Here is an 11,865-nt window from a genome sequence, read left to right as displayed (position 1 = left end):
AAATGTACTGTAATTTTTGTAAAGTGAACAGTTCATTTTAGCACATCTATGTGGTACTATTCACAATCTGCACAGCTAATGTCGTGTCTGTGATGTACTTGTCCTTGTTAATCATTATCAGTAAATAACGTAATGACGAGAATAATGGCATGTTAAGTAACATATCTCAGAGTAATCATTTTACATGCATAATGGCTTTGCTATCCTAATTGTTGTTGTCATGCAATGCTGGATTTGACATTGTAACATGGTATTGTGTACATTAAAGTGATACTCAATGTATTGTAAATTATACTTGATATAACAATATGAAGATATTCATTGTACATGTAGGTTCATTGTAATAATTTGAAAACCCATTTTCCTTTTCTTTTTTTTTTTTTTGTTTTAAATCGTGCATGTAGATTCATGAGGCTAAATTGTAAATATTTAGTTGTTTGTCTGCGACTTCAGTGTTAGTAATTTGCATATAGAAGCCTGATATGTGGAACTGGTTCCTACAGTGAGATTGTCTTACATATTGTCCTGAAAAGGTTTGACAAATCTCATACATGTACGTGTAAGCACTTCTGAAAACAGCTTTTCTTGTAGACACACCGTAAATTTTCAAGCTTTTCGACCCTCCTACGGAAACCTCTTTTCTAGTGGAATTTATGGATACAATTATTATGAAAGTGACATCAAAAAATGATTTGTTTGTGTCACTTAAGATGCAAGCTTCATAAAAGTGTGCAAATTATTTTTCTACATGGCATAGTTCTCTCAAAATGCTTCAAAATATTGGTCAGAGTGGTGGTTGAAAAGGTGAAACAATCAGGGTATTTACAGGGTATGGTATGTAATTTGTGATGTATGAAAAGATCTTAATGGAGTCAGAAAATGCATTGTAAGTTGATTGTGTAGTTTTGTAATGTATTACACATAATATACATTTACCTCAAATTGCAGCTGTAGAAGGTTGGTGCTTTTTTTTTTCCACAATGTCTCACCACAAAACACAAACAGCAGTTTGTGGATTGCATGCATTTGTATACACTATATGACAAGATATGAAAATGATTGCGCATTTCATATGTGTGAAGACTGGTTTGCTCAGATTATTTAGGTCATGTGCACCAAGATGCCTGTAACTATTTTTAAAAAAGCAGCCTAAAACAATTGTCAAGTCTCTTTTGGGGATTTTTTCTGAACATAACAAAAAAAAGTTTTGTTTATTAGCCATGGATGACAAAAACATTCAGAGGTACATTGTACCTGTTGCTGTTGCCTTTATGCAAAAGTAACATGTATGTGTCACTGGAGGTATAATGTTTTACTAGAAATGAACTGGTTTAAATGTCACATGAATCTGCTGCACTTGACATTTCTCAGCACAGATATATGTAAGTGTATGGGAATTCAGGTGTTTTGTTTGCCCTAGCAGGACGACATGTAGGCACATTTAGGGTATTGATAAGCATGGCTGAGTTTGTATCTATCCTGCCCATGAGCGTGCCCTGAAATAGCAATCTGTATCACTGAAATTTCAGTTTGTCTCTCTTCATAGTTTTCATGTTATTAGCCGAGGCCTTTGGCATTTTGTGACATGGCAAAAAAACTGTTTTGATCTAGCTGTGTTGCAGGTTGTTAGCCTTTGGTATACAGTTATGATTAATACAATTACTGGTCTACCTAAGTAGAAAGATGGTCATGACTGGAAGCTTTCGAGTTTGTCACAAAGTGTTAGCTGAATCCCAGCCTCGGACAGGGAATCCCAGTGTTAAACAAGGCAATAAACAGTCAGAAGCAAGATACATAAACTTTGTGGTTCACTTGAATGACTGCAACAAGCATGATACACATACATGTTAATATGATGCTGTAAACATATGTTTAGCGGGGCCTTCATGGCCCAGGGGATAGCACGCCTGCATGGCGCAATGACCCAGGAGCCTCTCACCAATGCGGCCGCTGTGAGTTCAAGTCCAGCTTATGCTGTCTTCCTCTCTGGCCATGAGTGGGAAGATCTGTCATCAACGTGTGGATGGTTGTGGTTTTTTCTCCCACCTTAATGCTGGCTGCCTTCGTGTAAGCAAAATATTCTTGAGTGCGGTGTAAAACTCTGATGAAAATAATAAATACATGTACATGTAAATATATGTAGCTGTCTGTGCTTGTGAAAAACTGTGTAGTTATCAATTACTTACAAATTGCAGGTGTGTTTTTTTTTAATAACTACATTAACAAATTCAGCCACATGTCCAGTATAAAGCATCTTTTAGCTGCTCTGTTTTATTTATTCGTATAGTACTAATACAGTGCTGCTTTGGAATTCTTCTGTGTACCGCAAGACATATATGTACATGTAGGTAAACTGGCTCAAAATACCTAAATGTATATCTGTTCATTCAGAAATAGCTGTGGTCAAGTAGAAAAAAGGTGATAATCTTTTACTGGACTGCAGCCAAAACTATGTGGTGGACGCGGTTGTCATTTTTATGATACGCCTCTAAAAACATGTAAAAGTTGCAAAGCTTGTGTACAGACACAGAACTCTTATGTCTTTAGAGACAAGAAATTCTGCATGTTGACATTCATTATCATCTCATGGGTAACAGCTGTAAATGTGACAGCTAGTGAACACTAATATGTTCGTACATTTTTTATATGTAGCTTGATTCTTTGGTGAAGTAATCTACATGTAGATCTATTTTAATGAGATTAACCCCTTAAAAGCATATGACAACTCTGTTGCCTCTGACAAAAGGAAGTAATATACAAAACTGAAATCCAAAAAGTTTGGATGTTTTGATGAAAAGACATTTTTTGCAGTTATTCTTTCATCGTTATCAAGGCTGAAGAAGAAAGAGGAATATCTAATTTTTAACATATTTGTCACTTGCATCCTTTTGTCAGAGGATGGCAGAACTATTTAAATGTCCCATTTTTCTATTTTTAGCTGTTTTATGAGACCTATCTTGGCTTTGTATTGCACTTAAATGTACCTGCTCTACCTTTTCGCATATGAAAGAGTACCTTTCAGTACAATTTATGCACATTTTAAAGTTGAGTTTGGAGACAAAACTACATTGGTTGGATTGGCTAGTTTAAGGGCTTCATGAAAAGTGTAATTTTGTCCGTCTACATGGAACGGAATCTTCAGAATATGCTTGAATAAAAACCGTGCAAACATGCAAAAAGGCTGAGGAATTACAGTACATGTAACTCTCAGTCTGCAATGAGCAGTGCAAAGAAAATAATATCATCTACTACATGTATGTATAAAGCTAGTCATTCAGAAAGAAAAAGATTATTGAGTGGATAACCTCAAATACATGTATATAAAGACTGTAGCAAGAGATGTCATTGGCTCATGCCAGCAGATTGTGTCTGTGGAAATGCTAAGTTCCAGGCTTCCATGCTAAGACTTCACTCTGTGTAACAGTAGATAGGAGAGACATGTAGATAGATAGACTACAGGATACATACATACATACATACACCAGTAGGTCCGGGTGTGCGTTCAGTGAAGACTAAACCATTCCTGTTTGAAAGTAGATTAGGGGAGTTGAGTCATACAGTTTTGTAATTATATTCTAATTGCCTGGTGATGTAAACGTAGCCTTATGCATAATTACACAGACTTTTATTGTAGTAGATGTTGGCATGACATACAGTAGGTGCTTTTTTGGTATTTTTGATATTTGTGATATCTCTGCAATCTGGTGGATATGTACATATATATTGTAATTACATAACTGTTAATAACAGTAATATTGTTACTTGTGTGTTTTCTGGATATACATGAAGACATAGCACAGATTCCAGTGTTTTTCTCAATGATAAGGGGACACATCGGGCAATGCAGTGCTGTGAACCGTCTTCAGTAGTACATGTATGAAAGTTGCTGTCGGAATAAACTTGAGACTGCTTTTTGGATTTTACAAATGTGCAGGTAAGGTTCACCGTTGATAATATAATAAACTGTACACCCTAATCCCTCAGCCTTTATGTCTGCGTAAAAGAGCAACTTTCAGTGCAATTTTTGCACATTTTTAATTTGATTTTGGAACAAAACTACACACATGTAGGTTGGATTGTCCAGTTTCAGGGCTTCACAAAAAAGTAGAATTTTATCTGTCAACATGGAATAGTGCCTTCAGAGTATGTTTGACTTAACACCTTGCAAATATGTAAAAAGGTTGAAGAATTACAGTGTCTGTAAGGTTGCATGTAAGAAGCAATGTAACTGCAAGTCCTGTCATGCCTCTTGTGAGATATTTGTCTTGGAGAAGTACATGTATATTGGTGATCTGTAAGAATTTGAAGCTTACGCAAATTGCTTTACGTACATGTACATAGGCAGGATGAGGTTATTCTTTTACCATAATGAAACGTTGGTTTAGAAGGCACATCTACAATGGGTAAGCTTTCAATATTGATTGCTCCAAATAATGAAATTAAAAAAATGCACATAAGCAAAAGAAAAAAAAGAAGGTTTATGAAGATTGTGTCCAAATTAGGATAATAAAATCTTTAACTGTTTTCACATGTTTTCTGCGATAAAAAAACATTGGTTTCTTGTCACTCCCTTGAGCATTTCCTTAGACGTCCATAACACGTTTACATGGAGGGGATGTGATGGTGAGTGCTGTCTTCAATGTTTCATTCTTTGACCTTCACTTGCTGCCTTATGTGCTGGTTCCAGACATCTGTTTCTGAAAAGTATCTTTCTTAAATCAATCACAGTTAAAACTGAACCTCCACCATCCTATACTCAGTAGTGCTGTGGGCTGTCAGCCATTCCCCCAAGGCCTGGGCTCATCTCGCCTGACTTAGGGCTATAAAGTCAGCTTGTGAGTATGTGAGGAACACGAGTCAGGAGGTGAAACACTATATTCTGTTAAAACACAGCTCTGGTCAACATCTGCAGCACTACCACAAACACTCAGTAAAGAAACCTTTTTTTTTTTTTTGTCTTTGCAAGCAAGATGAGGCGTTTTGAAAAAAATGTTTGTGAGGTCAGGATGTACATTTGGCGTCAGCAGGGACTGTTGTTTTTTGGGTCGTATCTTGAGATATCTACGTGTATGTCATATACAGATATTTAAACCATACTGTACATGTACTTAATCATTGGAATATTTGTTTAGATACATGTATGATGTAATTCTTGTTTGGGCCAAGTTTAGAGCTTCTTTCACATATATATATATACATGTATGTATATGCACTGTATAGTAAAGATAGGAAAACAGTGACAAAATGTTGTATTGTAACCGTGGACTTTTTCATTGGCTGCTTGGGGCTTGGATAGTTGTTCAGTGTATAGTGTACACATCTCCTGTACATGTGCATGTAAAGTGATTAATACATGTAGCGTATATGTGTACATAGTATTCATTATATTTATTTATTTTATTTGATTGGTGTTGTACGCCGCACTCAAGAATATTTCACTTATACGACAGCGGCGGCCAGCATTATGGTGGGTGGAAACCGAGCAGAGCCCAGGGGAAACCCACGACCATCCGTAGGTTGCTGGCAGACCTTTCCACGTACTATTCATTATATATTGTAGGCTTGTAAGATTACATGTACACTTTTTTGTAATGCATATTTACCACTCCTGTTACCCTACCCAGTCAGCGTTATTTTATGTCAGAATTTAAATTATCTGCTTCTGGGTGATTTAAGGTCATTCCTGTAAACATTACTTTTTTTTATTCAGGTAAAGGTCAAGGAATTGCTGTTAAACAATATTGGATACTAAAGCTGTGGCTACAACCTAGCCTCTTGGCTTTCCTGCCTGACAAGAACAAATAGCCTGTGTCAACAGTTAATCCTCTTAGCCAATCCAAACTTAGAACACCATGACTGCTTTCAAACTTAGTCCAGTCAGGGTAGAGGATTTCATATGGTCCATGCCTGTCCTTGTTTGGTTAATCTTGTCACTCTGTCATGGATGTCGAAGTTAATTAAATAAGGTCAGGCTAAAGGAAAAGAGATGATTTCTAGCTCAGTTTTATGTTGATATGTTAAGAGCCTGCAAGTGCGATTTTCTTGTCGTAGTTATATGTACAGTGGTTTGTGGAGAACATGATGAGCCCCAGGGGTTTTATTTGTAATTAGATAACATTTATGTAGCATGAAAACTTTAAAACAGGCAAGATGCACTACTGCTACATTTGTTTATTTATTTGATTAGTGTTTCACGCCGTACTCAAGAATATTTCACCTCCGCGACATTTGCCAGCATTGTGATGGGAGGAAATGGGGCATAGTCCGAGGGGAAACCCATAGGTTGCTGGCAGACCTTCACACCTATAACATGAGCCAACATGAGCTAAAAGCACCAACTAAAATTGTAAACTTCCAGAGCGATTAAGACAGTTGTGATGTATTTGAACAGTAGATGTTGTAGGAGGTCCCCAAGGAAGTATATGCTCATGTTAGTGGCCAAAGGCACGTTAACAAAAATCTGTCCAAAGCTTGTCATTTTTGAAACGCTTAAAAACACCAACTGATATTATAAAATTCCAAAGCAATTGAGACATTGATGATGTGCGTGAAATGCAGGTGTTGTACAAGATCACCAAGATGTGCAATCAGTGGGTGCATGAGTTTAAACGTGAATGTGTACAGTCCAGGTTTCTGGTGTTCCGATTGGTGTACTGTACTGTAGCACTTGCTAAGAAGCAAGCAATCTGGAGGACTTCCTGGATGAAGACCCTTCCTATGTGACAGAAAACTTAAGTGAGGATCAACTTGTCTAACACTGCTTTTGTTCACTTTACTGGCTAGACTGTTTAAACCTGTTCTGTTCTGTTACATCAGACAGCTTACTATTTCAGCTGTACAGAATGTAAATTAAGGGTGGCTTGACATTTTAAAAATTTTTTTTCTGTATTGATGTGTACAGAAGTGCTGATTCAGAGTAAACCTGATAAAGATATCCTCTGTTTTGTACCTGTACATGTACATGTATAGTATATGCATTTTGTGTTTATATTCAAAAGGACCTGCAGATGGCTCTGCCCGGTTTCCTCCCACCATAATGCTGGCTGCCGTTGTGTAAGTGAAATATTCTTGAGTACAGCGTAAAACAACAATCAAATAAATAAATAAATTCAAAAGGAAGCAGTTAAGGGTTACTAATAACCAGGCAGTATAAGACTAGTCAATTGAAATGACCCTCAAAAGGTCATGTGGCTCTGGATCACAAAGCAAAAATAGCCTGTTTAAGGCTTTATGAATCTAACATTCTAATACCTGATCTTAAGAGAAGAAATTTTATACTTGTACAGTATGTAAACTTTCAATTAATGCTCAAAGTTGAAAATTTCATATTTTCATAGAACGTTCTGTTAAAGACAGCATATTTTTGTGTTTGTATATGTAGGTATCACACTGTGCATGTACTTAGAACTACTGGTAAAGACTTGGGCAAAATTTGTGCTGGCTGGAGTTTTGATCCAGCACCCTGAACTTGTATGTTTGCTAGGAATAATTTTGCTGAGCTTACACACATTATTTTAAAAGATTTTCAGCTCAGCTTTAATTCAACAGGTAGTAGGATTAGTTAAAAGAACCAGTTTTTTGTGTTGCAGTATGTAACCAGTCTAGTTTTAATTCGTTTGTAGAAAGAGAGAATGGCACAAATAGAGAGTGGATTTCAGGTTCTTCATCCACAAGTACAAGGTCAGATATTCCTATAGATATACATTGAGGCCCTGCAGGGTTTATACAGAACCAGACATTTGCCTCCTTTTATATGCTCCATCTTTTCATCCATTGATTTTATTACAGTAGCCATCAGCACTGTCTCTGATCTTAGGGAAGAAAAGAATCTTGAGGAGGAATTGGTTTTGGATTAGAGGCAGATTCCCATGACGGCTATGAAGTTGTCAGTACCATTCGCAATGACTCTGAGATCGTGTTTGAAATGTTATAACACTTCCTTTCTGCTTGAATGCCGACCAGCCTTGGGCAAATTTGCTTATCCTGAACTAAATCATTCTGTAAATACGATGTAGACCGAAATGAAAAAGCATGTCTCATTTTTACATATTAGTCTTTTGGCCCACAAGTAGTATTATGACTTTGTCTGTCCATCTGTCTGTTAGTCTTGATTTTCTTGTATCCATTTACATTACATACATGTCCATGTATGAGCATACAAAATAGTATTGTTCCATGCCGGCAATGTGGAAGCTTGCTCTCATTGCTAGTGGTAAAACCTGATAAGAAAGGGTGTCTTCAAGCTGAATCAGTTGATAATGATGCCTTGTTGTATGAATTATTCATGTTTGCCATACATATACTGACCGTCAAATCCTGATCACATTGGGCTCCCTTCCTAAAGACTGAGCAAGTTCATTGTAATTTCATTAAATTGAGTAACCTGTTAACTCCATGGGGTAATGTAGATATTGCTAGTTCCATGGACTTTAACTGACGAAGTCAGCAAGTTCTCATAATGCTTATGATATGTAAGCAGAGTGGCTTATGGTTTATATATTACTGTGGGCATTGTACTATTATAGTGTAGGAAATGTCAAGATAACCATTAAGGCTTCTGTGTTAGTCACCCTTGGGTTCACACACATTTCCGGTACACTGGGCTTTTTATGCCAGTCCCTCAGTAGCCATTCAGTGTGGCTGATCACTTGATTCTGCAAGTGATGTGTAGAGAGATTTATTCATTTCCTGCTCTCTCAAGTCGTCCATGGGAAGGACTGCCAGCAGCCTTCGGATGGTCATGGGTGTCCACCAGGTTCTTTCCAGTATCCTCCCACCCAAATACTGACCCTTGTATATGTGAAATATACTTTCATCAGTATGGTGTACAAAACTGATCAAATAAATAAATCTTTCATTCCCTGTCTGCAATGGTGGCTCATGATTGTGTTTATTAGTAGATATGTTATGCCCTTTTTTAACAGCACAACTATTTTATTTGTACTCAGTGAGACAACTTGATGTATTAAATGCATACAGTACAGGTTGTGCATATGATCCAGCCTTAATTTGACCTAAAAGTTTCTAACATTGTCTGATGCTGAGAGTTCTGAAAAGATGCCTTAAGGTTTGTTTGGAAGGTACAAAGATATCCTACTAGAAATATGTGAGTTTCATTGCAAAAAGAATAATTCTTTTTTTACCCGTATTTGATCCTAAAAATGTGTTTTATGATGTGAATTTATAGCGTATATACAGTATGTATTTTCATTACAACGTTTTTGACATTGGAAACATGTTGTGCAGTAAAATACAGTTAGATGGCTCTATTTTTCCAACCTGCAGATGGTCAAGTGTTTCTCCTGGAACACTGCCCTTTCTCTTCTTCACCATAAAGCTGATCGCCGTCATTTAAGTGAAATATTCTTGAGTACCAGTATGGCGTAAAACATCAATCAGAAAATTCAAAATAAAAATTTTTTCTCCACAACAGGCTGACGTGCCAAAAGTAGACACATTTTTCAGTTAGATGCTTGTGGGAATGGAGCTACATGTATAAGTGTATGTGCAGCTGCTGCTATATTATATGCACTTGTATGTATCATGCATACATGTACATATATTTGCATGGTTGGATAAATGTCCATATCCATGTTACTGTACATGTATAAACTAAGGGGAGCAAATACATGTGGCAGCTCAGGATACACTTGAAGCTGGTTCCAGACTGCACTTGACTTTGTAGTATAACATCCTTGTAGTGGTGCCCATCCAAGAGATGTGTTTTTGTTTTTTTAAGGTATCACGTGTCATTTTATCTGTACAGGCAGCACTTTAGTTAAGTTTTAATGAAGCGTCAGTTATTCAGCTTGATAAGCTGTAGATATTAACGAGGAAGTTGTACATGTCAGAGTTGTACATGTAATTTGAGTCAATTAAAGTTAATAAGACTGCATGTAAATGTAACACCAAGGTTGGTACTTGTATTAAGACATTTAATGTTCAGGTATAAATGTATTTTGAGCTGATTTGTTATTCACATTTATTGATCACTCAAGGTATACATGTATGTACATGTATAGTTAGATGATCCACTGAATGGCTCAGTTAATCAATCAGTGTAATGATGTGAATCACAGTTTAATACAGTTCAATCTTTCGAAATTGCCAGGATCAAACTTTAATGGTGACATTGTGACCAAGCATGTAAAGAAATTTTATGAAATGCTGTTCAAAAAGACGTTTACTGAGAGCTTTGAAGTGTGCGAACTTTTTATTTGTACATCATCATATTTGGGCACCCAAACATTGTTTGAAACTGAAATTGCTCTAGATGTGGCCCTGATTGCCCCTAATTAATGTAAAATAAAACCTAAAACGGAAAACTGCAGTTTGAAACCCCAGGGTGTGAATCTTCCTGTGATCTTGTGGTACCAGAAGAAGGTAGAAATTGACCAGCTGTCCAGCCAGCAGTAATTTTCTCTAAGGCTGTTCCATGGTGAATACACAGCACTGATGACAATCATCCGGCCACTTAACAGCGATAAGCGTCTCACTTTTTTTTATAAAGGTATAATGAATAATAAGCTATAAGGTCTCCAGCATTAAGCTCGCCATGGTTGGCTGCTGTTTTGTCAGAGGACAACTTCAATGTCAGACATGAAGCTGTTCAGGGAGGCATGCTAAGTGCTGCTTTAACAGTTTGTAGCTAACATGTAGCTAATTGTGATAATAGTTTCAAGGTTTTTGTTGTTTGTAATGATGCGGTATGAATCATAAGGACATGCAGATCAGCATGTGTGTACGGAATGAACTAAATAAGTGGGTCAGTCCAGGGTATGCTGGGGTTTACCAGTAGGTACATGTAGGTTATGTCTTGCCTTTGAACTCATTATGGCAGGTTAATTTGCTCAGTAATAAAAAAAATTAATTCTATTTTACGTAGACTGTTTGACCACAGATTATGAAAAGAACTCTGATGGCGGGCTGAAGTAATATGTAGCTACTTAAACAAACTGCAAATGGTTTGTTTGCTGTGTAACTTCGTATGTATATGTACATGTCTACAGGTGCATGTACATGTAGCCATTGTTCGTTATGTGAATATGCACATACCTTAGTTCTTCTAAAATTTGGGACAGATATTAGTAGTGTTGAGAGTAGAATATTATATTTCTTTATCAGCCTTTTGGAAAAGTAAAGATATGAGGGTTTTTCTCATTCGATGGTCTAACCATGTGAGAAAAAAGAAACTCAATCTTCCTGATAGAATTACATATATATTGGCTGAAATGAGCAGACCAGGTGTCTGCTCAATTTTAGGGTACACATGTAGGCTGCACATAAGGTACACATGGAGGCTAGTGAGTGTTCAAACTACAACATCTGTTTTTGGTGATATTACATGTACATACATGTATAAGCATTATGTAAATGGTACATGCTTTCTATTAGCATGCAGGCTAGCATCTAGCCAATTTTCTTGTATATGCACATGGATGTTTACTCCTATTCATTCTGTAAAATAAGTAGACTTCCTCTCAGGTCTCCGGCAACCTGCGGATGGTCATGGGTTTCCCCCCCAAGCAGTGCTCAGTTTCCTCCCACCATAATGCTGGCTGCCGTCATACATGTGAAATATTCTTGAGTATGGCGTAAAGCGCCAGTCAAATAAGTAAAATAAGTAGACACTGTACGGCTGACATGACACCTCCATGTATTTGCTTAGCACAGTCAAAAATCCTACTTGTACATGTATATTGAAACTTTTACATATCTCTGCCTCATGTGCAGCCAGAGGTGTTTATGCATGTACATGTACACATATCTGCTAGCTTCTGTCTCTAATTACATGCGAATATCATGGGCTGACCTGTTTAGAAAATGAATTATGGTGGTGTGAATTAAGCAGGTTTCTGTCATGGC

At 37.0% G+C, this 11,865-nt stretch overlaps 1 protein-coding gene across 2 annotated transcripts in view; it reads left to right on the top strand.

Annotated features, from left to right (window-relative positions):
• Positions 1–11,865, top strand: part of LOC135481365 (actin-binding protein WASF2-like) — a 38,003-nt gene that overhangs the window by 3,095 nt on the left and 23,043 nt on the right. The window contains exon 1 of one of the 2 annotated variants that reach the window (XM_064761202.1): positions 3,269–3,934. The exons of the other annotated variant lie outside the window; for it this stretch is intronic. The gene's annotated coding sequence lies outside the window, so the exon portion shown is untranslated. Of the gene's footprint in view, positions 1–3,268; positions 3,935–11,865 lie in introns of those variants that run through there. 2 annotated transcript variants of the gene reach the window in all.

The sequence above is a fragment of the Liolophura sinensis genome, chromosome 1 (assembly GCF_032854445.1).
Source record: "Liolophura sinensis isolate JHLJ2023 chromosome 1, CUHK_Ljap_v2, whole genome shotgun sequence".
Classification (NCBI taxonomy): Eukaryota; Metazoa; Mollusca; class Polyplacophora; order Chitonida; family Chitonidae; genus Liolophura; species Liolophura sinensis.
The sequence above is the reverse complement of the archived record's forward strand: the minus strand, read 5'-3'. Positions and strand labels throughout refer to the sequence as shown.